Raw genomic sequence first — 25,320 nt, 5'->3', positions numbered from 1 at the left:
TTGGCTCTGTTCCTTCCTAATTTAAGTATGCACCATCTAGCCCAAATGAATGTTGTCCTGAACCATCTTTCGAAAACACAGGGCCCTTTTTTATGTGACAGCTTATCTTTAGGGCGCTTGTCCTGTGTCGTTCTCCCTATCGTGATCGTCTAAGATGGCGCTTCTCCAGTGTCGTTCTCCCTTTCGTGATCGTATTAGCGCTGTTCCTTCTTAATTCAAGTATGCACCATCTAGCCCAAATGAATGTTGTCCTGAACTATCTTTTGAAAACACAGGGCCCTTTTTATGTGAGAGCTTATCTTTATGGCGCTTGTCCTGTGTCGTTCTCCCTCTCGTGATCGTCTCAGATGGCGCTGTTCTTTCCTAATTCAAGTATGCACTATCTAGGCCAATTGAATGTTGTCCTGAACCATCTTTCGAAAACACAGGGGCCTTTTTTTCTGACAGCTTATCTTTAGGGCGCTTGTCCTGTGTCGTTCTCTCTCGCGTGATCGTCTTAGATGGCGCTTCTCCTGCGTCGTTCTCCCTTTCGTGATCGTCTTAGTAAGCGCTGTTCCTTCTTAATTGAAGTATGCACCATCTTGCCCAAATGAATGTTGTCCTGAACTATCTTTCGAAAACACAGGGCCCTTTTTTATGTGACAGCTTATCTTTATGGCGCTTGTCCTGTGTCGTTCTCCCTCTCGTGATCGTCTTAGATGGCGCTGTTCTTTCCTAATTCAAGTATGCACCATCTAGCCCAAATGAATGTTGTCCTGAACTATCGAAAACACAGGGCCCTTTTTTATGTGACAGCTCATCTTTATGGCGCTTGTCCTGTGTCGTTCTCCTTCGCGTGATCGTCTTAGTTGGCGCTGTTTCTTCCTAATTTAGGTATGCACCATCTAGCCCTAATGAATGTTGTCCTGAACCATCTTTCGAAAACACAGGGCCCTTTTTTATGTGACAGCTTATCTTTATAGCGCTTGTCCTGTGTCGCTCTCCCTCGCGTGATCGTCTTAGATGGCGCTTGTACTGTGTTCATTCTCCCTCGCGTGATCGTCTTAGTTGGCGCTGTTCTTTCCTAATTCATGTATGCACCATCTAGCCAAAATAAATGTTGTCGTGAACCATCTTTCAAGAACACTGGGCCATTTTTTATGTGACAGCTTATCTTTATGGCGCTTCTCCTGTGTTGTTCTCCCTCGCGTGATCGTCTTAGTTGGCTCTGTTCCTTCTTAATTCAAGTATGCACCATCTAGCCCAAATGAATGTTGTCCTGAACCTTCTTTCGAAAACACAGGGCCCTTTTTATGTGACAGCTTATCTTTAGGGCGCTTGTCCTGTGTCGTTCTCCCTCTCGTGATCGTCTTAGATGGCGCTTGTCCTGTGTCGTTCTCCCTCGCGTGACCGTCTTAGTTGGCGCTGTTCTTTCCTAATTCAAGTATGCACCATCTAGCCCAAATAAATGTTGTCGTGAACCATCTTTCGAAAACACAGGGCCCTTTTTTATGTGACAGCTTATCTTTATGGCGCATGTCCTGTGTCGTTCTCCCTCGCGTGATCGTCTTAGTTGGCGCTGTTCTTTTCTAATTCAAGTATGCACCATCTAGCCCAAATGAATGTTGTCCTGAACCATCTTTCGAAAACACAGGGCCCTTTTTTATGTGACAGCTTATCTTTATGGCGCTTGTCCTGTGTCGTTCTCCCTCGCGTGATCGTCTTAGTTGGCGCTGTTCTTTCCTAATTTAAGGTGGCACCATCTAGCCCAAATGAATGTTGTCCTGAACCATCTTTCGAAAACACAGGGCCCTTTTTTATGTGACAGCTTATCTTTATGGCGCTTGTCCTGTGTCGTTCTCCCTCGTGTGATCGTCTTAGATGGCGCTTCTCCTGTGTCGTTCTCCCTTTCGTGATCGTCTTAGTTAGCGCTGTTCTTCCTTAATTCAATTATGCACCATCTAGCCCAAATGAATGTTGTCCTGAACCATCTTTCGAAAACACAGGGCCCTTTTTTATGTGACAGCTTATCTTTATGGCGCTTCTCCCGTGTTGTTCTCCCTCGCGTGATCGTCTTATTTGGCGCTGTTCCTTCCTAATTTAAGTATGCACCATCTAGCCCAAATGAATGTTGTCCTGAACCATCTTTCGAAAACACAGGGCCCTTTTTTATGTGACAGCTTATCTTTATGGCGCTTGTCCTGTGTCGTTCTCCCTCGCGTGATCATCTTAGTTGGCGCTGTTCTTTTCTAATTCAAGTATGCACCATCTAGCCCAAATGAATGTTGTCCTGAACCATCTTTCGAAAACACAGGGCCCTTTTTATGTGACAGTTTATCTTTAGGGCGCTTGTCCTGTGTCGTTCTCCCTCTCGTGATCGTCTTAGATGGCGCTTGTCCTGTGTCGTTCTCCCTCGCGTGACCGTCATAGTTGGCGCTGTTCTTTCCTAATTCAAGTATGCACCAACTAGCCCAAATGAATGTTGTCCTGAACCATCTTTCGCAAACACAGGGCCCTTTTTTATGTGACAGCTTATCTTTAAGGCGCTTGTCCTGTGTCGTTCTCCCTCTCGTGATTGTCTTAGATGGCGCTGTTCTTTCCTAATTCAAGTATGCACCATCTAGCCCAAATTAATGTTGTCCTGAACCATCTTTCGAAAACACAGGGCCCTTTTTTATGTGACAGCTTATCTTTATGGCGCTTCTCCTGTGTCGTTCTCCCTCGCGTGATCATCTTAGTTGGCTCTGTTCCTTCCTAATTTAAGTATGCACCATCTAGCCCAAATGAATGTTGTCCTGAACCATCTTTCGAAAACACAGGGCCCTTTTTTGTGACAGCTTATCTTTAGGGCGCTTGTCCTGTGTCGTTCTCCCTCTCGTGATCGTCTAAGATGGCGCTTCTCCTGTGTCGTTCTCCCTTTCGTGATCGTATTAGTTAGCGCTGTTCCTTCTTAATTCAAGTATGCACCATCTAGCCCAAATGAATGTTGTCCTGAACTATCGAAAACACAGGGCCCTTTTTTATGTGACAGCTTATCTTTATGGCGCTTGTCCTGTGTCGTTCTCCTTCGCGTGATCGTCTTAGTTGGCGCTGTTTCTTCCTAATTTAGGTATGCACCATCTAGCCCTAATGAATGTTGTCCTGAACCATCTTTCGAAAACACAGGGCCCTTTTTTATGTGACAGCTTATCTTTATAGCGCTTGTCCTGTGTCGTTCTCCCTCTCGTGATCGTCTTAGATGGCGCTTGTCCTGTGTCGTTCTCCCTCGCGTGACCGTCTTAGTTGGCGCTGTTCTTTCCTAATTCAAGTATGCACCATCTAGCCCAAATAAATGTTGTCGTGAACCATCTTTCGAAAACACAGGGCCCTTTTTTATGTGACAGCTTATCTTTATGGCGCATGTCCTGTGTCGTTCTCCCTCGCGTGATCGTCTTAGTTGGCGCTGTTCTTTTCTAATTCAAGTATGCACCATCTAGCCCAAATGAATGTTGTCCTGAACCATCTTTCGAAAACACAGGGCCCTTTTTTATGTGACAGCTTATCTTTATGGCGCTTGTCCTGTGTCGTTCTCCCTCGCGTGATCGTCTTAGTTGGCGCTGTTCTTTTCTAATTTAAGGTGGCACCATCTAGCCCAAATGAATGTTGTCCTGAACCATCTTTCGAAAACACAGGGCCCTTTTTTATGTGACAGCTTATCTTTATGGCGCTTGTCCTGTGTCGTTCTCCCTCGTGTGATCGTCTTAGATGGCGCTTCTCCTGTGTCGTTCTCCCTTTCGTGATCGTCTTAGTTAGCGCTGTTCTTCCTTAATTCAATTATGCACCATCTAGCCCAAATGAATGTTGTCCTGAACCATCTTTCGAAAACACAGGGCCCTTTTTTATGTGACAGCTTATCTTTATGGCGCTTCTCCCGTGTTGTTCTCCCTCGCGTGATCGTCTTATTTGGCGCTGTTCCTTCCTAATTTAAGTATGCACCATCTAGCCCAAATGAATGTTGTCCTGAACCATCTTTCGAAAACACAGGGCCCTTTTTTATGTGACAGCTTATCTTTATGGCGCTTGTCCTGTGTCGTTCTCCCTCGCGTGATCATCTTAGTTGGCGCTGTTCTTTTCTAATTCAAGTATGCACCATCTAGCCCAAATGAATGTTGTCCTGAACCATCTTTCGAAAACACAGGGCCCTTTTTATGTGACAGTTTATCTTTAGGGCGCTTGTCCTGTGTCGTTCTCCCTCTCGTGATCGTCTTAGATGGCGCTTGTCCTGTGTCGTTCTCCCTCGCGTGACCGTCATAGTTGGCGCTGTTCTTTCCTAATTCAAGTATGCACCAACTAGCCCAAATAAATGTTGTCCTGAACCATCTTTCGCAAACACAGGGCCCTTTTTTATGTGACAGCTTATCTTTAAGGCGCTTGTCCTGTGTCGTTCTCCCTCTCGTGATTGTCTTAGATGGCGCTGTTCTTTCCTAATTCAAGTATGCACCATCTAGCCCAAATTAATGTTGTCCTGAACCATCTTTCGAAAACACAGGGCCCTTTTTTATGTGACAGCTTATCTTTATGGCGCTTCTCCTGTGTCGTTCTCCCTCGCGTGATCATCTTAGTTGGCTCTGTTCCTTCCTAATTTAAGTATGCACCATCTAGCCCAAATGAATGTTGTCCTGAACCATCTTTCGAAAACACAGGGCCCTTTTTTGTGACAGCTTATCTTTAGGGCGCTTGTCCTGTGTCGTTCTCCCTCTCGTGATCGTCTAAGATGGCGCTTCTCCTGTGTCGTTCTCCCTTTCGTGATCGTATTAGTTAGCGCTGTTCCTTCTTAATTCAAGTATGCACCATCTAGCCCAAATGAATGTTGTCCTGAACTATCGAAAACACAGGGCCCTTTTTTATGTGACAGCTTATCTTTATGGCGCTTGTCCTGTGTCGTTCTCCTTCGCGTGATCGTCTTAGTTGGCGCTGTTTCTTCCTAATTTAGGTATGCACCATCTAGCCCTAATGAATGTTGTCCTGAACCATCTTTCGAAAACACAGGGCCCTTTTTTATGTGACAGCTTATCTTTATAGCGCTTGTCCTGTGTCGTTCTCCCTCGCGTGATCGTCTTAGATGGCGCTTGTACTGTGTTCATTCTCCCTCGCGTGATCGTCTTAGTTGGCTCTGTTCCTTCCTAATTCAAGTACGCACCATCTAGCCCAAATGAATGTTGTCCTGAACCTTCTTTCGAAAACACAGGGCCCTTTTTATGTGACAGCTTATCTTTAGGGCGCTTGTCCTGTGTCGTTCTCCCTCGCGTGACCGTCTTAGTTGGCGCTGTTCTTTCCTAATTCAAGTATGCACCATCTAGCCCAAATGAATGTTGTCCTGAACCATCTTTCGAAAACACAGGGCCCTTTTTTGTGACAGCTTATCTTTAGGGCGCTTGTCCTGTGTCGTTCTCCCTCTCGTGATCGTCTAAGATGGCGCTTCTCCTGTGTCGTTCTCCCTTTCGTGATCGTATTAGTTAGCGCTGTTCCTTCTTAATTCAAGTATGCACCATCTAGCCCAAATGAATGTTGTCCTGAACTATCGAAAACACAGGGCCCTTTTTTATGTGACAGCTTATCTTTATGGCGCTTGTCCTGTGTCGTTCTCCTTCGCGTGATCGTCTTAGTTGGCGCTGTTTCTTCCTAATTTAGGTATGCACCATCTAGCCCTAATGAATGTTGTCCTGAACCATCTTTCGAAAACACAGGGCCCTTTTTTATGTGACAGCTTATCTTTATAGCGCTTGTCCTGTGTCGTTCTCCCTCGCGTGATCGTCTTAGATGGCGCTTGTACTGTGTTCATTCTCCCTCGCGTGATCGTCTTAGTTGGCTCTGTTCCTTCCTAATTCAAGTACGCACCATCTAGCCCAAATGAATGTTGTCCTGAACCTTCTTTCGAAAACACAGGGCCCTTTTTATGTGACAGCTTATCTTTAGGGCGCTTGTCCTGTGTCGTTCTCCCTCGCGTGACCGTCTTAGTTGGCGCTGTTCTTTCCTAATTCAAGTATGCACCATCTAGCCCAAATGAATGTTGTCCTGAACCATCTTTCGAAAACACAGGGCCCTTTTTTATGTGACAGCTTATCTTTATGGCGCTTGTCCTGTGTCGTTCTCCCTCGCGTGATCGTCTTAGTTGGCGCTGTTCTTTCCTAATTTAAGGTGGCACCATCTAGCCCAAATGAATGTTGTCCTGAACCATCTTTCGAAAACACAGGGCCCTTTTTTATGTGACAGCTTATCTTTATGGCGCTTGTCCTGTGTCGTTCTCCCTCGTGTGATCGTCTTAGATGGCGCTTCTCCTGTGTCGTTCTCCCTTTCGTGATCGTCTTAGTTAGCGCTGTTCTTTCTTAATTCAATTATGCACCATCTAGCCCAAATGAATGTTGTCCTGAACCATCTTTCGAAAACACAGGGCCCTTTTTTATGTGACAGCTTATCTTTATGGCGCTTCTCCCGTGTCGTTCTCCCTCGCGTGATCGTCTTATTGGCGCTGTTCCTTCCTAATTTATGTATGCACCATCTAGTTCAAATGAATGTTGTCCTGAACCATCTTTCGAAAACACAGGGCCCTTTTTTATGTGACAGCTTATCTTTATGGCGCTTGTCCTGTGTCGTTCTCCCTCGCGTGATCATCTTAGTTGGCGCTGTTCTTTTCTAATTCAAGTATGCACCATCTAGCCCAAATGAATGTTGTTCTGAACCATCTTTCGAAAACACAGGGCCCTTTTTTATGTGACAGCGTATCTTTATCGCGCTTGTCCTGTGGCGTTCTCCCTCGCGTGATCGTCTTAGTTGGCGCTGTTCTTTCCTATTTCAAGTATGCACCATCTAGCCCAAATGAATGTTGTCCTGAACCCCCTTTCAAAAACACAGGGCCCTTTTTTATGTGACAGCTTATCTTTATGGCGCTTCTCCTGTGTCGTTCTCCCTCGAGTGATCGTCTTAGTTGGCGCTGTTCCTTCCTAATTTAAGTATGCACCAAGTAGCCCAAATGAATGTTGTCCTGAACCATCTTTCGAAAACACTGGGCCCTTTTTTTGTGACAGCTTATCTTTATGGCGCTTGTCCTGTGTCGTTCTCCCTCGTGTGATCGTCTTAGATGGCGCTTCTCCTGTGTCGTTCTCCCTTTCGTGATCGTCTTAGTTAGCGCTGTTCTTCCTTAATTCAATTATGCACCATCTAACCCAAATGAATGTTGTCCTGAACCATCTTTCGAAAACACAGGGCCCTTTTTTATGTGACAGCTTATCTTTATGGCGCTTCTCCCGTGTTGTTCTCCCTCGCGTGATCATCTTAGTTGGCGCTGTTCTTTTCTAATTCAAGTATGCACCATCTAGCCCAAATGAATGTTGTCCTGAACCATCTTTCGAAAACACAGGGCCCTTTTTATGTGACAGCTTATCTTTAGGGCGCTTGTCCTGTGTCGTTCTCCCTCTCGTGATCGTCTTAGATGGCGCTTGTCCTGTGTCGTTCTCCCTCGCGTGACCGTCATAGTTGGCGCTGTTCTTTCCTAATTCAAGTATGCACCAACTAGCCCAAATGAATGTTGTCCTGAACCATCTTTCGCAAACACAGGGCCCTTTTTTATGTGACAGCTTATCTTTAAGGCGCTTGTCCTGTGTCGTTCTCCCTCTCGTGATTGTCTTAGATGGCGCTGTTCTTTCCTAATTCAAGTATGCACCATCTAGCCCAAATTAATGTTGTCCTGAACCATCTTTCGAAAACACAGGGCCCTTTTTTATGTGACAGCTTATCTTTATGGCGCTTCTCCTGTGTCGTTCTCCCTCGCGTGATCATCTTAGTTGGCTCTGTTCCTTCCTAATTTAAGTATGCACCATCTAGCCCAAATGAATGTTGTCCTGAACCATCTTTCGAAAACACAGGGCCCTTTTTTGTGACAGCTTATCTTTAGGGCGCTTGTCCTGTGTCGTTCTCCCTCTCGTGATCGTCTAAGATGGCGCTTCTCCTGTGTCGTTCTCCCTTTCGTGATCGTATTAGTTAGCGCTGTTCCTTCTTAATTCAAGTATGCACCATCTAGCCCAAATGAATGTTGTCCTGAACTATCTTTTGAAAACACAGGGCCTTTTTTATGTGAGAGCTTATCTTTATGGCGCTTGTCCTGTGTCGTTCTCCCTCTCGTGATCGTCTTAGATGGCGCTGTTCTTTCCTAATTCAAGTATGCACCATCTAGCCCAAATGAATGTTGTCCTGAACTATCGAAAACACAGGGCCCTTTTTTATGTGACAGCTTATCTTTATGGCGCTTGTCCTGTGTCGTTCTCCTTCGCGTGATCGTCTTAGTTGGCGCTGTTTCTTCCTAATTTAGGTATGCACCATCTAGCCCTAATGAATGTTGTCCTGAACCATCTTTCGAAAACACAGGGCCCTTTTTTATGTGACAGCTTATCTTTATAGCGCTTGTCCTGTGTCGTTCTCCCTCGCGTGATCGTCTTAGATGGCGCTTGTACTGTGTTCATTCTCCCTCGCGTGATCGTCTTAGTTGGCTCTGTTCCTTCCTAATTCAAGTACGCACCATCTAGCCCAAATGAATGTTGTCCTGAACCTTCTTTCTAAAACACAGGGCCCTTTTTATGTGACAGCTTATCTTTAGGGCGCTTGTCCTGTGTCGTTCTCCCTCGCGTGACCATCTTAGTTGGCGCTGTTCTTTCCTAATTCAAGTATGCACCATCTAGCCCAAGTGAATGTTGTCCTGAACCATCTTTCGAAAACACAGGGCCCTTTTTTATGTGACAGCTTATCTTTATGGCGCTTGTCCTGTGTCGTTCTCCCTCGCGTGATCGTCTTAGTTGGCGCTGTTCTTTCCTAATTTAAGGTGGCACCATCTAGCCCAAATGAATGTTGTCCTGAACCATCTTTCGAAAACACAGGGCCCTTTTTTATGTGACAGCTTATCTTTATGGCGCTTGTCCTGTGTCGTTCTCCCTCGTGTGATCGTCTTAGATGGCGCTTCTCCTGTGTCGTTCTCCCTTTCGTGATCGTCTTAGTTAGCGCTGTTCTTTCTTAATTCAATTATGCACCATCTAGCCCAAATGAATGTTGTCCTGAACCATCTTTCGAAAACACAGGGCCCTTTTTTATGTGACAGCTTATCTTTATGGCGCTTCTCCCGTGTCGTTCTCCCTCGCGTGATCGTCTTATTGGCGCTGTTCCTTCCTAATTTATGTATGCACCATCTAGCCCAAATGAATGTTGTCCTGAACCATCTTTCGAAAACACAGGGCCCTTTTTTATGTGACAGCTTATCTTTATGGCGCTTGTCCTGTGTCGTTCTCCGTCGCGTGATCATCTTAGTTGGCGCTGTTCTTTTCTAATTCAAGTATGCACCATCTAGCCCAAATGAATGTTGTTCTGAACCATCTTTCGAAAACACAGGGCCCTTTTTTATGTCACAGCGTATCTTTATCGCGCTTGTCCTGTGGCGTTCTCCCTCGCGTGATCGTCTTAGTTGGCGCTGTTCTTTCCTATTTCAAGTATGCACCATCTAGCCCAAATGAATGTTGTCCTGAACCCTCTTTCAAAAACACAGGGCCCTTTTTTATGTGACAGCTTATCTTTATGGCGCTTCTCCTGTGTCGTTCTCCCTCGAGTGATCGTCTTAGTTGGCGCTGTTCCTTCTTAATTTAAGTATGCACCAAGTAGCCCAAATGAATGTTGTCCTGAACCATCTTTCGAAAACACTGGGCCCTTTTTTTGTGACAGCTTATCTTTATGGCGCTTGTGCTGTGTCGTTCTCCCTCGCGTGATCGTCTTTGATGTTGCTTGTCCTGTGTCATTCTCCCTCGCGTGATCGTCTTAGTTCGCGCTGTTCTTTCCAAATTCAAGTATGCCCCATCTAGCCCAAATGAATGTTGTCCTGAACCATCTTTCCAAAACACAGGGCCCTTTTTTATGTGACAGCTCTTCTTTATGCTGCTTGTCCTGTGTCGTTCTCCCTCGCGTGATCGTCTTAGTTGGCGCTGATCTTTCCTAATTCAAGTATGCACCATCTAGCCCAAATGAATGTTGTCCTGAACCATCTTTCGAAAACACAGGGCCCTTTTTTATGTGACAGCTTATCTTTATGGGGCTTGTCCTGTGTCGTTCTCCCTCGCGTGATCGTCTTAGATGGCGCTTGTCCTGTGTCATTCTCCCTAGCGTGATCGTCTTAGTTGGCGCTGTCCTTTCCTAATTCAAGTATGCACCATCTAGCCCAAATAAATCTTGTCCTGAACCATGTTTCGAAAACACAGGGCCCTTTTATATGTGACAGCTTGTCTTAGATGGCGCTTGTCCTGTGTCGTTCTCCCTCGCGTGATCGTCTTAGTTGGCGCTGTTCTTTCCTAATTCAAGTATGCACCATCTAGCCCAAATGAATGTTGTCCTGAACCATCTTTCGAAAACACACGGCCCTTTTTTATGTGACAGCTTATCTTTATGGCGCTTGTCCTATGTCGTTCTCCTTCGTGTGATCGTCGTAGTTGGTGCTTTTCTTTCCTAATTCAAGTATGCACCATCTAGCCCAAATAAATGTTGTCGTGAACCATCTTTCGAAAACACAGGGCCCTTTTTTATGTGACAGCTTATCTTTATGGCGCTTCTCCTGTGTCGTTCTCCCTCGCGTGATCGTCTTAGTTGGTGCTTTTCTTTCCTAATTCAAGTGTGCACCATCTAGCCCAAATAAATGTTGTCCTGAACCATCTTTCGAAAACACAGGGCCCTTTTTTATGTGACAGCTTATCTTTATGGCGCTTGTCCTGTGTCGTTCTCCCTCGCGTGATCGTCTCACTTGGCGCTGTTCTTTCGTAATTCAAGTATGCACCATCTAGCCCAAATGAATGTTGTCCTGAGCCATCTTTCGAAAACAGAGGGCCCTTTTTTATGTGACAGCTTATCTTTATGGCGCTTCTGCTGTGCCATTCTCCCTCGCGTGATCGTCTTAGTTGGCTCTGTTCCTTCCTAATTCAAGTATGCACCATCTAGCCCAAATGAATGTTGTCCTGAACCATCTTTCGAAAGCACAGGGCCCTTTTTTATGTGACAGCTTATCTTTATGGCGCTTCTCCTGTGTTGTTCTCCCTCGCGTGATCGTCTTAGTTGGCTCTGTTCCTTCCTAATTCAAGTATGCACCATCTAGCCCAAATGAATGTTGTCCTGAACCTTCTTTCGAAAACACAGGGCCCTTTTTATGTGACAGCTTATCTTTAGGGCGCTTGTCCTGTGTCGTTCTCCCTCTCGTGATCGTCTTAGATGGCGCTTGTCCTGTGTCGTTCTCCCTCGCGTGACCGTCTTAGTTGGCGCTGTTCTTTCCTAATTCAAGTATGCACCAACTAGCCCAAATGAATGTTGTCCTGAACCATCTTTCGCAAACACAGGGCCCTTTTTTATGTGACAGCTTATCTTTAAGGCGCTTGTCCTGTGTCGTTCTCCCTCTCGTGATTGTCTTAGATGGCGCTGTTCTTTCCTAATTCAAGTATGCACCATCTAGCCCAAATAATGTTGTCCTGAACCATCTTTCGAAAACACAGGGCCCTTTTTTATGTGACAGCTTATCTTTATGGCGCTTCTCCTGTGTCGTTCTCCCTCGCGTGATCATCTTAGTTGGCTCTGTTCCTTCCTAATTTAAGTATGCACCATCTAGCCCAAATGAATGTTGTCCTGAACCATCTTTCGAAAACACAGGGCCCTTTTTTATGTGACAGCTTATCTTTAGGGCGCTTGTCCTGTGTCGTTCTCCCTATCGTGATCGTCTAAGATGGCGCTTCTCCAGTGTCGTTCTCCCTTTCGTGATCGTATTAGTTAGCGCTGTTCCTTCTTAATTCAAGTATGCACCATCTAGCCGAAATGAATGTTGTCCTGAACTATCTTTTGAAAACACAGGGCCCTTTTTTATGTGAGAGCTTATCTTTATGGCGCTTGTCCTGTGTCGTTCTCCCTCTCGTGATCGTCTCAGATGGCGCTGTTCTTCCCTAATTCAAGTATGCACTATCTAGGCCAATTGAATGTTGTCCTGAATCATCTTTCGAAAACACAGGGGCCTTTTTTTCTGACAGCTTATCTTTAGGGCGCTTGTCCTGTGTCGTTCTCCCTCTCGTGATCGTCTTAGATGGCGCTTCTCCTGCGTCGTTCTCCCTTTCGTGATCGTCTTAGTAAGCGCTGTTCCTTCTTAATTGAAGTATGCACCATCTTGCCCAAATGAATGTTGTCCTGAACTATCTTTCGAAAACACAGGGCCCTTTTTTATGTGACAGCTTATCTTTATGGCGCTTGTCCTGTGTCGTTCTCCCTCTCGTGATCGTCTTAGATGGCGCTGTTCTTTCCTAATTCAAGTATGCACCATCTAGCCCAAATGAATGTTGTCCTGAACTATCGAAAACACAGGGCCCTTTTTTATGTGACAGCTTATCTTTATGGCGCTTGTCCTGTGTCGTTCTCCTTCGCGTGATCGTCTTAGTTGGCGCTGTTTCTTCCTAATTTAGGTATGCACCATCTAGCCCTAATGAATGTTGTCCTGAACCATCTTTCGAAAACACAGGGCCCTTTTTTATGTGACAGCTTATCTTTATAGCGCTTGTCCTGTGTCGCTCTCCCTCGCGTGATCGTCTTAGATGGCGCTTGTACTGTGTTCATTCTCCCTCGCGTGATCGTCTTAGTTGGCGCTGTTCTTTCCTAATTCAAGTATGCACCATCTAGCCAAAATAAATGTTGTCGTGAACCATCTTTCAAAAACACTGGGCCCTTTTTTATGTGACAGCTTATCTTTATGGCGCTTCTCCTGTGTTGTTCTCCGTCGCGTGAACGTCTTAGTTGGCTCTGTTCCTTCTTAATTCAAGTATGCACCATCTAGCCCAAATGAATGTTGTCCTGAACCTTCTTTCGAAAACACAGGGCCCTTTTTATGTGACAGCTTATCTTTAGGGCGCTTGTCCTGTGTCGTTCTCCCTCTCGTGATCGTCTTAGATGGCGCTTGTCCTGTGTCGTTCTCCCTCGCGTGACCGTCTTAGTTGGCGCTGTTCTTTCCTAATTCAAGTATGCACCATCTAGCCCAAATAAATGTTGTCGTGAACCATCTTTCGAAAACACAGGGCCCTTTTTTATGTGACAGCTTATCTTTATGGCGCATGTCCTGTGTCGTTCTCCCTCACGTGATCGTCTTAGTTGGCGCTGTTCTTTTCTAATTCAAGTATGCACCATCTAGCCCAAATGAATGTTGTCCTGAACCATCTTTCGAAAACACAGGGCCCTTTTTTATGTGACAGCTTATCTTTATGGCGCTTGTCCTGTGTCGTTCTCCCTCGCGTGATCGTCTTAGTTGGCGCTGTTCTTTCCTAATTTAAGGTGGCACCATCTAGCCCAAATGAATGTTGTCCTGAACCATCTTTCGAAAACACAGGGCCCTTTTTTATGTGACAGCTTATCTTTATGGCGCTTGTGCTGTGTCGTTCTCCCTCGTGTAATCGTCTTAGATGGCGCTTCTCCTGTGTCGTTCTCCCTTTCGTGATCGTCTTAGCGCTGTTCTTCCTTAATTCAATTATGCACCATCTAGCCCAAATGAATGTTGTCCTGAACCATCTTTCGAAAACACAGGGCCCTTTTTTATGTGACAGCTTATCTTTATGGCGCTTCTCCCGTGTCGTTCTCCCTCGCGTGATCGTCTTATTTGGCGCTGTTCCTTCCTAATTTAAGTAGGCACCATCTAGCCCAAATGAATGTTGTCCTGAACCATCTTTCGAAAACACAGGGCCCTTTTTTATGTGACAGCTTATCTTTATGGCGCTTGTCCTGTGTCGTTCTCCCTCGCGTGATCATCTTAGTTGGCGCTGTTCTTTTCTAATTCAAGTATGCACCATCTAGCCCAAATGAATGTTGTCCTGAACCATCTTTCGAAAACACAGGGCCCTTTTTTATGTGACAGCGTATCTTTATCGCGCTTGTCCTGTGGCGTTCTCCCTCGCGTGATCGTCTTAGTTGGCGCTGTTCTTTCCTATTTCAAGTATGCACCATCTAGCCCAAATGAATGTTGTCCTGAACCCTCTTTCAAAAACACAGGGCCCTTTTTTATGTGACAGCTTATCTTTATGGCGCTTCTCCTGTGTCGTTCTCCCTCGAGTGATCGTCTTAGTTGGCGCTGTTCCTTCCTAATTTAAGTATGCACCAACTAGCCCAAATGAATGTTGTCCTGAACCATCTTTCGAAAACACTGGGCCCTTTTTTTTGTGACAGCTTATCTTTATGGCGCTTGTCCTGTGTCGTTCTCCCTCGCGTGATCGTCTTAGTTGGCGCTGTTCTTTTCTAATTCAAGTATGCACCATCTAGCCCAAATGAATGTTGTCCTGAACCATCTTTCGAAAACACAGGGCCCTTTTTTATGTGACAGCGTATCTTTGTCGCGCTTGTCCTGTGGCGTTCTCCCTCGCGTGATCGTCTTAGTTGGCGCTGTTCTTTCCTATTTCAAGTATGCACCATCTAGCCCAAATGAATGTTGTCCTGAACCCTCTTTCAAAAACACAGGGCCCTTTTTTATGTGACAGCTTATCTTTATGGCGCTTCTCCTGTGTCATTCTCCCTCGCGTGATCGTCTTAGTTCGCGCTGTTCTTTCCAAATTCAAGTATGCCCCATCTAGCCCAAATGAATGTTGTCCTGAACCATCTTTCCAAAACACAGGGCCCTTTTTATGTGACAGCTTTTCTTTATGGCGCTTGTCCTGTTTCGTTCTCCCTCGCGTGATCGTCTTAGTTGGCGCTGATCTTTCCTAATTCAAGTATGCACCATCTAGCCCAAATGAATGTTGTCCTGAACCATCTTTCGAAAACACAGGGCCCTTTTTTGTGTGACAGCTTATCTTTATGGCGCTTCTCCTGTGTCGTTCTCCCTCGCGTGATCGTCTTAGTTGGCGCTGTTCTTTCCTAATTCAAGTATGCACCATCTAGCCGAAATGAATGTTGTCCTGAACCATCTTTCCAAAACACACGGCCCTTTTTTATGTGACAGCTTATCTTTATGGGGCTTGTCCTGTGTCGTTCTCCCTCGCGTGATCGTCTTAGATGGCGCTTGTCCTGTGTCATTCTCCCTCGCGTGATCGTCTTAGTTGGCGCTGTCCTTTCCTAATTCAAGTATGCACCATCTAGCCCAAATAAATGTTGTCCTGAACCATGTTTCGAAAACACAGGGCCCTTTTATATGTGACAGCTTGTCTTAGATGGCGCTTCTCCTGTGTCGTTCTCCCTCGCGTGATCGTCTTAGTTGGCGCTGTTCTTTCCTAATTCAAGTATGCACCATCTAGCCCAAATGAATCTTGTCCTGAACCATCTTTCGAAAACACACGGCCCTTTTTTATGTGACAGCTTATCTTTATGGCGCTTGTCCTATGTCGTTCTCCCTCGCGTGATCGTCTTAGTTGGCGCTGTTCTTTCCTTATTCAAGTATGCAACATCTAGCCCGATGAATGTTGTCCTGACCCATCTTTCGAAAACACAGGGCCCTTTTATGTGACAGCTTATCTTTGTGGCGCTTGTCCTGTGTCGTTCTCCCTCTCCTGATCGTCTTAGATGGCGCTGTTCTTTCCTATTTCAAGTATGCACCATCTAGCCCAAATGAATGTTGTCCTGAACCATCTTTCAAAAACACAGGGCCCTTTTTTATGTGACAGCTTATCTTTATGGCGCTTCTCCTGTGTCGTTCTCCCTCGCGTGATCGTCTTAGTTGGCGCTGTTCCTTCCAAATTCAAGTATGCCCCATCTAGCCCAAAAGAATGTTGTCCTAAACCATCTTTCCAAAAGACAGGGCCGTTTTTTATGTGACAGCTTTTTTTATGGCGTTTGTCCTGTGTTGTTCTCCCTCGCGTGATCGTCTTAGTTGGCGCTGTTCTTTCCCAATTCAAGTATGCACCATCTAGCCCAAATGAATGTTGTCCTGAACCATCTTTCGAAAACACAGGGCCCTTTTTTTTGTGACAGCTTATCTTTATGGCGCTTCTCCTGTGTCGTTCTCCCTCTCCTGATCGTCTTAGATGGCGCTGTTCTTTCCTAATTCAAGTATGCACCATCTAGCCCAAATGAATGTTGTCCTGAAGCATCTTTCGAAAACACACGGCCCTTTTTTATGTGACAGCATATCTTTATGGCGCTTCTCCTGTGTCGTTCTCCCTGGCGTGATCGTCTTAGTTGGCGCTGTTCTTTCCTAATTCAAGTATGCACCATCTAACCCAAATGAATGTTGTCCGGAACCATCTTTCGAAAACACAGGGCCCTTTTTTATGTGACAGCTTATCTTTATGGCGCTTCTCCTGTGTCGTTCTTCCTCACGTGATCGTCTTAGTTGGCGCGGTTCTTTCCTAATTCAAGTATGCACCATCTAGCCCAAATGAATGTTGTCCTGATCCATCTTTCGAAAACACAGGGCCCTTTTTTATGTGAACGCTTATCTTTATGGTGCTTCTCCTGTGTCGTTCTCCCTCGCGTGATCGCCTTAGTTGGCGCTGTTCTTTCCTAATTCAAGTATGCAACATCTAGCCCAAATGAATGTTGTAATGAACCATCTTTCGAAAACACAGGGCCCTTTTTTATGTGACAGCTTATCTTTATGGCGCTTGTCCTGTGTCGTTCTCCCTCGCATGATCGTCTTAGTTGGCGCTGTTCTTTCCTGATTCAAGTATGCACCATCTAGCCCAAATGAATGTTCTCTTGAACGATCTTTCGAAAACGCAGGGCCCTTTTTTATGTGAGAGCTTCTCTTTTGGGCGCTTGTCCTGTGTCGTTCTTCCTCTCGTGATCGTCTTAGATGGTGCTTCTCCTGTGTCGTTCTCCCACGCGTGATCGTCTTAGTTGGCGCTATTCCTCCCTAATTCAAGTATTCACTGTCTACACGAAATGAATGTTGTCCTGAAGCATGTTTCGAAAACGCAGGGCCCTTTTTTATGTGACAGCTTATCTTTCGGGCGCTTGTCCTGTGTCGTTCTCCCTCTCGTGATCGTCTTAGATGGCGCTTCTCCCGTGTCGTTCTCCCTTTCGTAATCGTCTTAGTTGGAGCTGTTCCTTTCTAATTCAAGTATGCACCATCTAGCCCAAAGGAATGTTGTCGGGAACCATCTTTCGAAAACACAGGGCCATTTTTTATGTGACAGCTTATCTTTATGGCGCTTGTCCTGTGTCGTTCTCCCTCGCGTGATCGTCTTAGTTGGCGCTGTTCTTTCCTAATTCAAGTATGCACCATCTAGCCCAAATGAATGTTGTCCTGAACTATCGAAAACACAGGGCCCTTTTTTATGTGACAGCTTATCTTTATGGCGCTTGTCCTGTGTCGTTCTCCTTCGCGTGATCGTCTTAGTTGGCGCTGTTTCTTCCTAATTTAGGTATGCACCATCTAGCCCTAATGAATGTTGTCCTGAACCATCTTTCGAAAACGCAGGGCCCTTTTTTATGTGACAGCTTATCTTTATAGCGCTTGTCCTGTGTCGCTCTCCCTCGCGTGATCGTCTTAGATGGCGCTTGTACTGTGTTCATTCTCCCTCGCGTGATCGTCTTAGTTGGCGCTGTTCTTTCCTAATTCAAGTATGCACCATCTAGCCAAAATAAATGTTGTCGTGAACCATCTTTCAAAAACACTGGGCCCTTTTTTATGTGACAGCTTATCTTTATCGCGCTTGTCCTGTGGCGTTCTCCCTCGCGTGATCGTCTTAGTTGGCGCTGTTCTTTCCTATTTCAAGTATGCACCATCTAGCCCAAATGAATGTTGTCCTGAACCCTCTTTCAAAAACACAGGGCCCTTTTTTATGTGACAGCTTATCTTTATGGCGCTTCTCCTGTGTCGTTCTCCCTCGAGTGATCGTCTTAGTTGGCGCTGTTCCTTCCTAATTTAAGTATGCACCAACTAGCCCAAATGAATGTTGTCCTGAACCATCTTTCGAAAACACTGGGCCCTTTTTTTTGGTGACAGCTTATCTTTATGGCGCTTGTCCTGTGTCGTTCTCCCTCGCGTGATCGTCTTAGTTGGCGCTGTTCTTTTCTAATTCAAGTATGCACCATCTAGCCCAAATGAATGTTGTCCTGAACCATCTTTCGAAAACACAGGGCCCTTTTTTATGTGACAGCGTATCTTTATCGCGCTTGTCCTGTGGCGTTCTCCCTCGCGTGATCGTCTTAGTTGGCGCTGTTCTTTCCTATTTCAAGTATGCACCATCTAGCCCAAATGAATGTTGTCCTGAACCCTCTTTCAAAAACACAGGGCCCTTTTTTATGTGACAGCTTATCTTTATGGCGCTTCTCCTGTGTCATTCTCCCTCGCGTGATCGTCTTAGTTCGCGCTGTTCTTTCCAAATTCAAGTATGCCCCATCTAGCCCAAATGAATGTTGTCCTGAACCATCTTTCCAAAACACAGGGCCCTTTTTATGTGACAGCTTTTCTTTATGGCGCTTGTCCTGTTTCGTTCTCCCTCGCGTGATCGTCTTAGTTGGCGCTGATCTTTCCTAATTCAAGTATGCACCATCTAGCCCAAATGAATGTTGTCCTGAACCATCTTTCGAAAACACAGGGCCCTTTTTTGTGTGACAGCTTATCTTTATGGCGCTTCTCCTGTGTCGTTCTCCCTCGCGTGATCGTCTTAGTTGGCGCTGTTCTTTCCTAATTCAAGTATGCACCATCTAGCCGAAATGAATGTTGTCCTGAACCATCTTTCCAAAACACACGGCCCTTTTTTATGTGACAGCTTATCTTTATGGCGCTTCTCCTGTGTCATTCTCCCTCGCGTGATCGTCTTAGTTCGCGCTGTTCTTTCCAAATTCAAGTATGCCCCGTCTAGCCCAAATGAATGTTGTCCTGAACCATCTTTCCAAAACACAGGGCCCTTTTTATGTGACAGCTTTTCTTTATGGCGCTTGTCCTGTTTCGTTCTCCCTCGCGTGATCGTCTTAGTTGGCGCTGATCTTTCCTAATTCAAGTATGCACCATCTAGCCCAAATGAATGTTGTCCTGAACCATCTTTCGAAAACACAGGGCCCTTTTTTGTGTGACAGCTTATCTTTATGGCGCTTCTCCTGTGTCGTTCTCCCTCGCGTGATCGTCTTAGTTGGCGCTGTTCTTTCCTAATTCAAGTATGCACCATCTAGCCGAAATGAATGTTGTCCTGAACCATCTTTCCAAAACACACGGCCCTTTTTTATGTGACAGCTTATCTTTATTGGGCTTGTCCTGTGTCGTTCTCCCTCGCGTGATCGTCTTAGATGGCGCTTGTCCTGTGTCATTCTCCCTCGCGTGATCGTCTTAGTTGGCGCTGTCCTTTCCTAATTCAAGTATGCACCATCTAGCCCAAATAAATGTTGTCCTGAACCATGTTTCGAAAACACAGGGCCCTTTTATATGTGACAGCTTGTCTTAGATGGCGCTTCTCCTGTGTCGTTCTCCCTCGCGTGATCGTCTTAGTTGGCGCGGTTCTTTCCTAATTCAAGTATGCACCATCTAGCCCAAATGAATCTTGTCCTGAACCATCTTTCGAAAACACACGGCCCTTTTTTATGTGACAGCTTATCTTTATGGCGCTTGTCCTATGTCGTTCTCCCTCGCGTGATCGTCTTAGTTGGCGCTGTTCTTTCCTTATTCAAGTATGCAACATCTAGCCCGATGAATGTTGTCCTGACCCATCTTTCGAAAACACAGGGCCCTTTTATGTGACAGCTTATCTTTGTGGCGCTTGTCCTGTGTCGTTCTCCCTCTCCTGATCGTCTTAGATGGCGCTGTTCTTTCCTATTTCAAGTATGCACCATCTAGCCCAAATGAATGTTGTCCTGAACCATCTTTCAAAAACACAGGGCCCTTTTTTATGTGACAGCTTATCTTTATGGCGCTTCTCCTGTGTCGTTCTCCCTCGCGTGATCGTCTTAGTTGGCGCTGTTCCTTCCAAATTCAAGTATGCCCCATCTAGCCCAAAAGAATGTTGTCCTAAACCATCTTTCCAAAAGACAGGGCCGTTTTTTATGTGACAGCTTTTTTTATGGCGTTTGTCCTGTGTTGTTCTCCCTCGCGTGATCGTCTTAGTTGGCGCTGTTCTTTCCCAATTCAAGTATGCACCATCTAGCCCAAATGAATGTTGTCCTGAACCATCTTTCGAAAACACAGGGCCCTTTTTTTTGTGACAGCTTATCTTTATGGCGCTTCTCCTGTGTCGTTCTCCCTCTCCTGATCGTCTTAGATGGCGCTGTTCTTTCCTAATTCAAGTATGCACCATCTAGCCCAAATGAATGTTGTCCTGAAGCATCTTTCGAAAACACACGGCCCTTTTTTATGTGACAGCATATCTTTATGGCGCTTCTCCTGTGTCGTTCTCCCTGGCGTGATCGTCTTAGTTGGCGCTGTTCTTTCCTAATTCAAGTATGCACCATCTAACCCAAATGAATGTTGTCCGGAACCATCTTTCGAAAACACAGGGCCCTTTTTTATGTGACAGCTTATCTTTATGGCGCTTCTCCTGTGTCGTTCTTCCTCACGTGATCGTCTTAGTTGGCGCGGTTCTTTCCTAATTCAAGTATGCACCATCTAGCCCAAATGAATGTTGTCCTGATCCATCTTTCGAAAACACAGGGCCCTTTTTTATGTGAACGCTTATCTTTATGGTGCTTCTCCTGTGTCGTTCTCCCTCGCGTGATCGCCTTAGTTGGCGCTGTTCTTTCCTAATTCAAGTATGCAACATCTAGCCCAAATGAATGTTGTAATGAACCATCTTTCGAAAACACAGGGCCCTTTTTTATGTGACAGCTTATCTTTATGGCGCTTGTCCTGTGTCGTTCTCCCTCGCATGATCGTCTTAGTTGGCGCTGTTCTTTCCTGATTCAAGTATGCACCATCTAGCCCAAATGAATGTTCTCTTGAACGATCTTTCGAAAACGCAGGGCCCTTTTTTATGTGAGAGCTTCTCTTTTGGGCGCTTGTCCTGTGTCGTTCTTCCTCTCGTGATCGTCTTAGATGGTGCTTCTCCTGTGTCGTTCTCCCACGCGTGATCGTCTTAGTTGGCGCTATTCCTCCCTAATTCAAGTATTCACTGTCTACACGAAATGAATGTTGTCCTGAAGCATGTTTCGAAAACGCAGGGCCCTTTTTTATGTGACAGCTTATCTTTCGGGCGCTTGTCCTGTGTCGTTCTCCCTCTCGTGATCGTCTTAGATGGCGCTTCTCCCGTGTCGTTCTCCCTTTCGTAATCGTCTTAGTTGGAGCTGTTCCTTTCTAATTCAAGTATGCACCATCTAGCCCAAAGGAATGTTGTCGGGAACCATCTTTCGAAAACACAGGGCCATTTTTTATGTGACAGCTTATCTTTATGGCGCTTGTCCTGTGTCGTTCTCCCTCGCGTGATCGTCTTAGTTGGCGCTGTTCTTTCCTAATTCAAGTATGCACCATCTAGCCCAAATGAATGTTGTCCTGAACTATCGAAAACACAGGGCCCTTTTTTATGTGACAGCTTATCTTTATGGCGCTTGTCCTGTGTCGTTCTCCTTCGCGTGATCGTCTTAGTTGGCGCTGTTTCTTCCTAATTTAGGTATGCACCATCTAGCCCTAATGAATGTTGTCCTGAACCATCTTTCGAAAACACAGGGCCCTTTTTTATGTGACAGCTTATCTTTATAGCGCTTGTCCTGTGTCGCTCTCCCTCGCGTGATCGTCTTAGATGGCGCTTGTACTGTGTTCATTCTCCCTCGCGTGATCGTCTTAGTTGGCGCTGTTCTTTCCTAATTCAAGTATGCACCATCTAGCCAAAATAAATGTTGTCGTGAACCATCTTTCAAAAACACTGGGCCCTTTTTTATGTGACAGCTTATCTTTATGGCGCTTCTCCTGTGTTGTTCTCCCTCGCGTGAACGTCTTAGTTGGCTCTGTTCCTTCTTAATTCAAGTATGCACCATCTAGCCCAAATGAATGTTGTCCTGAACCTTCTTTCGAAAACACAGGGCCCTTTTTATGTGACAGCTTATCTTTAGGGCGCTTGTCCTGTGTCGTTCTCCCTCTCGTGATCGTCTTAGATGGCGCTTGTCCTGTGTCGTTCTCCCTCGCGTGACCGTCTTAGTTGGCGCTGTTCTTTCCTAATTCAAGTATGCACCATCTAGCACAAATAAATGTTGTCGTGAACCATCTTTCGAAAACACAGGGCCCTTTTTTATGTGACAGCTTATCTTTATGGCGCATGTCCTGTGTCGTTCTCCCTCACGTGATCGTCTTAGTTGGCGCTGTTCTTTTCTAATTCAAGTATGCACCATCTAGCCCAAATGAATGTTGTCCTGAACCATCTTTCGAAAACACAGGGCCCTTTTTTATGTGACAGCTTATCTTTATGGCGCTTGTCCTGTGTCGTTCTCCCTCGCGTGATCGTCTTAGTTGGCGCTGTTCTTTCCTAATTTAAGGTGGCACCATCTAGCCCAAATGAATGTTGTCCTGAACCATCTTTCGAAAACACAGGGCCCTTTTTTATGTGACAGCTTATCTTTATGGCGCTTGTCCTGTGTCGTTCTCCCTCGTGTAATCGTCTTAGATGGCGCTTCTCCTGTGTCGTTCTCCCTTTCGTGATCGTCTTAGCGCTGTTCTTCCTTAATTCAATTATGCACCATCTAGCCCAAATGAATGTTGTCCTGAACCATCTTTCGAAAACACAGGGCCCTTTTTTATGTGACAGCTTATCTTTATGGCGCTTCTCCCGTGTCGTTCTCCCTCGCGTGATCGTCTTATTTGGCGCTGTTCCTTCCTAATTTAAGTATGCACCATCTAGCCCAAATGAATGTTGTCCTGAACCATCTTTCGAAAACACAGGGCCCTTTTTTATGTGACAGCTTATCTTTATGGCGCTTGTCCTGTGTCGTTCTCCCTCGCGTGATCATCTTAGTTGGCGCTGTTCTTTTCTAATTCAAGTATGCACCATCTAGCCCAAATGAATGTTGTCCTGAACCATCTTTCGAAAACACAGGGCCCTTTTTTATGTGACAGCGTATCTTTATCGCGCTTGTCCTGTGGCGTTCTCCCTCGCGTGATCGTCTTAGTTGGCGCTGTTCTTTCCTATTTCAAGTATGCACCATCTAGCCCAAATGAATGTTGTCCTGAACCCTCTTTCAAAAACACAGGGCCCTTTTTTATGTGACAGCTTATCTTTATGGCGCTTCTCCTGTGTCGTTCTCCCTCGAGTGATCGTCTTAGTTGGCGCTGTTCCTTCCTAATTTAAGTATGCACCAACTAGCCCAAATGAATGTTGTCCTGAACCATCTTTCGAAAACACTGGGCCCTTTTTTTTGTGACAGCTTATCTTTATGGCGCTTGTCCTGTGTCGTTCTCCCTCGCGTGATCGTCTTAGTTGGCGCTGTTCTTTTCTAATTCAAGTATGCACCATCTAGCCCAAATGAATGTTGTCCTGAACCATCTTTCGAAAACACAGGGCCCTTTTTTATGTGACAGCGTATCTTTATCGCGCTTGTCCTGTGGCGTTCTCCCTCGCGTGATCGTCTTAGTTGGCGCTGTTCTTTCCTATTTCAAGTATGCACCATCTAGCCCAAATGAATGTTGTCCTGAACCATCTTTCCAAAACACAGGGCCCTTTTTTATGTGACAGCTTTTCTTTATGGCGCTTGTCCTGTTTCGTTCTCCCTCGCGTGATCGTCTTAGTTGGCGCTGTCCTTTCCTAATTCAAGTATGCACCATCTAGCCCAAATAAATGTTGTCCTGAACCATGTTTCGAAAACACAGGGCCCTTTTATATGTGACAGCTTGTCTTAGATGGCGCTTCTCCTGTGTCGTTCTCCCTCGCGTGATCGTCTTAGTTGGCGCTGTTCTTTCCTAATTCAAGTATGCACCATCTAGCCCAAATGAATCTTGTCCTGAACCATCTTTCGAAAACACACGGCCCTTTTTTATGTGACAGCTTATCTTTATGGCGCTTGTCCTATGTCGTTCTCCCTCGCGTGATCGTCTTAGTTGGCGCTGTTCTTTCCTTATTCAAGTATGCAACATCTAGCCCGATGAATGTTGTCCTGACCCATCTTTCGAAAACACAGGGCCCTTTTATGTGACAGCTTATCTTTGTGGCGCTTGTCCTGTGTCGTTCTCCCTCTCCTGATCGTCTTAGATGGCGCTGTTCTTTCCTATTTCAAGTATGCACCATCTAGCCCAAATGAATGTTGTCCTGAACCATCTTTCAAAAACACAGGGCCCTTTTTTATGTGACAGCTTATCTTTATGGCGCTTCTCCTGTGTCGTTCTCCCTCGCGTGATCGTCTTAGTTGGCGCTGTTCCTTCCTAATTTAAGTATGCACCAACTAGCCCAAATGAATGTTGTCCTGAACCATCTTTCGAAAAGACTGGGCCCTTTTTTTTTGTGACAGCTTATCTTTATGGCGCTTGTCCTGTGTCGTTCTCCCTCGAGTGATCGTCTTTGATGTTGCTTGTCCTGTGTCATTCCCCCTCGCGTGATCGTCTTAGTTGGCGCTGTTCTTTCCAAATTCAAGTATGCCCCATCTAGCCCAAAAGAATGTTGTCCTGAACCATCTTTCCAAAAGACAAGGCCGTTTTTTATGTGACAGCTTTTTTTATGGCGTTTGTCCTGTGTTGTTCTCCCTCGCGTGATCGTCTTAGTTGGCGCTGTTCTTTCCCAATTCAAGTATGCACCATCTAGCCCAAATGAATGTTGTCCTGAACCATCTTTCGAAAACACAGGGCCCTTTTTTTTGTGACAGCTTATCTTTATGGCGCTTCTCCTGTGTCGTTCTCCCTCTCCTGATCGTCTTAGATGGCGCTGTTCTTTCCTAATTCAAGTATGCACCATCTAGCCCAAATGAATGTTGTCCTGAAGCATCTTTCGAAAACACACGGCCCTTTTTTATGTGACAGCATATCTTTATGGCGCTTCTCCTGTGTCGTTCTCCCTGGCGTGATCGTCTTAGTTGGCGCTGTTCTTTCCTAATTCAAGTATGCACCATCTAACCCAAATGAATGTTGTCCGGAACCATCTTTCGAAAACACAGGGCCCTTTTTTATGTGACAGCTTATCTTTATGGCGCTTCTCCTGTGTCGTTCTTCCTCACGTGATCGTCTTAGTTGGCGCGGTTCTTTCCTAATTCAAGTATGCACCATCTAGCCCAAATGAATGTTGTCCTGATCCATCTTTCGAAAACACAGGGCCCTTTTTTATGTGAACGCTTATCTTTATGGCGCTTCTCCTGTGTCGTTCTCCCTCGCGTGATCGCCTTAGTTGGCGCTGTTCTTTCCTAATTCAAGTATGCAACATCTAGCCCAAATGAATGTTGTAATGAACCATCTTTCGAAAACACAGGGCCCTTTTTTATGTGACAGCTTATCTTTATGGC

The sequence above is a fragment of the Dermacentor andersoni genome, unplaced genomic scaffold (genome assembly GCF_023375885.2).
Source record: "Dermacentor andersoni unplaced genomic scaffold, qqDerAnde1_hic_scaffold ctg00000039.1, whole genome shotgun sequence".
Taxonomy (NCBI): domain Eukaryota; kingdom Metazoa; phylum Arthropoda; class Arachnida; order Ixodida; family Ixodidae; genus Dermacentor; species Dermacentor andersoni.
This window is presented reverse-complemented; position numbering follows the sequence as displayed.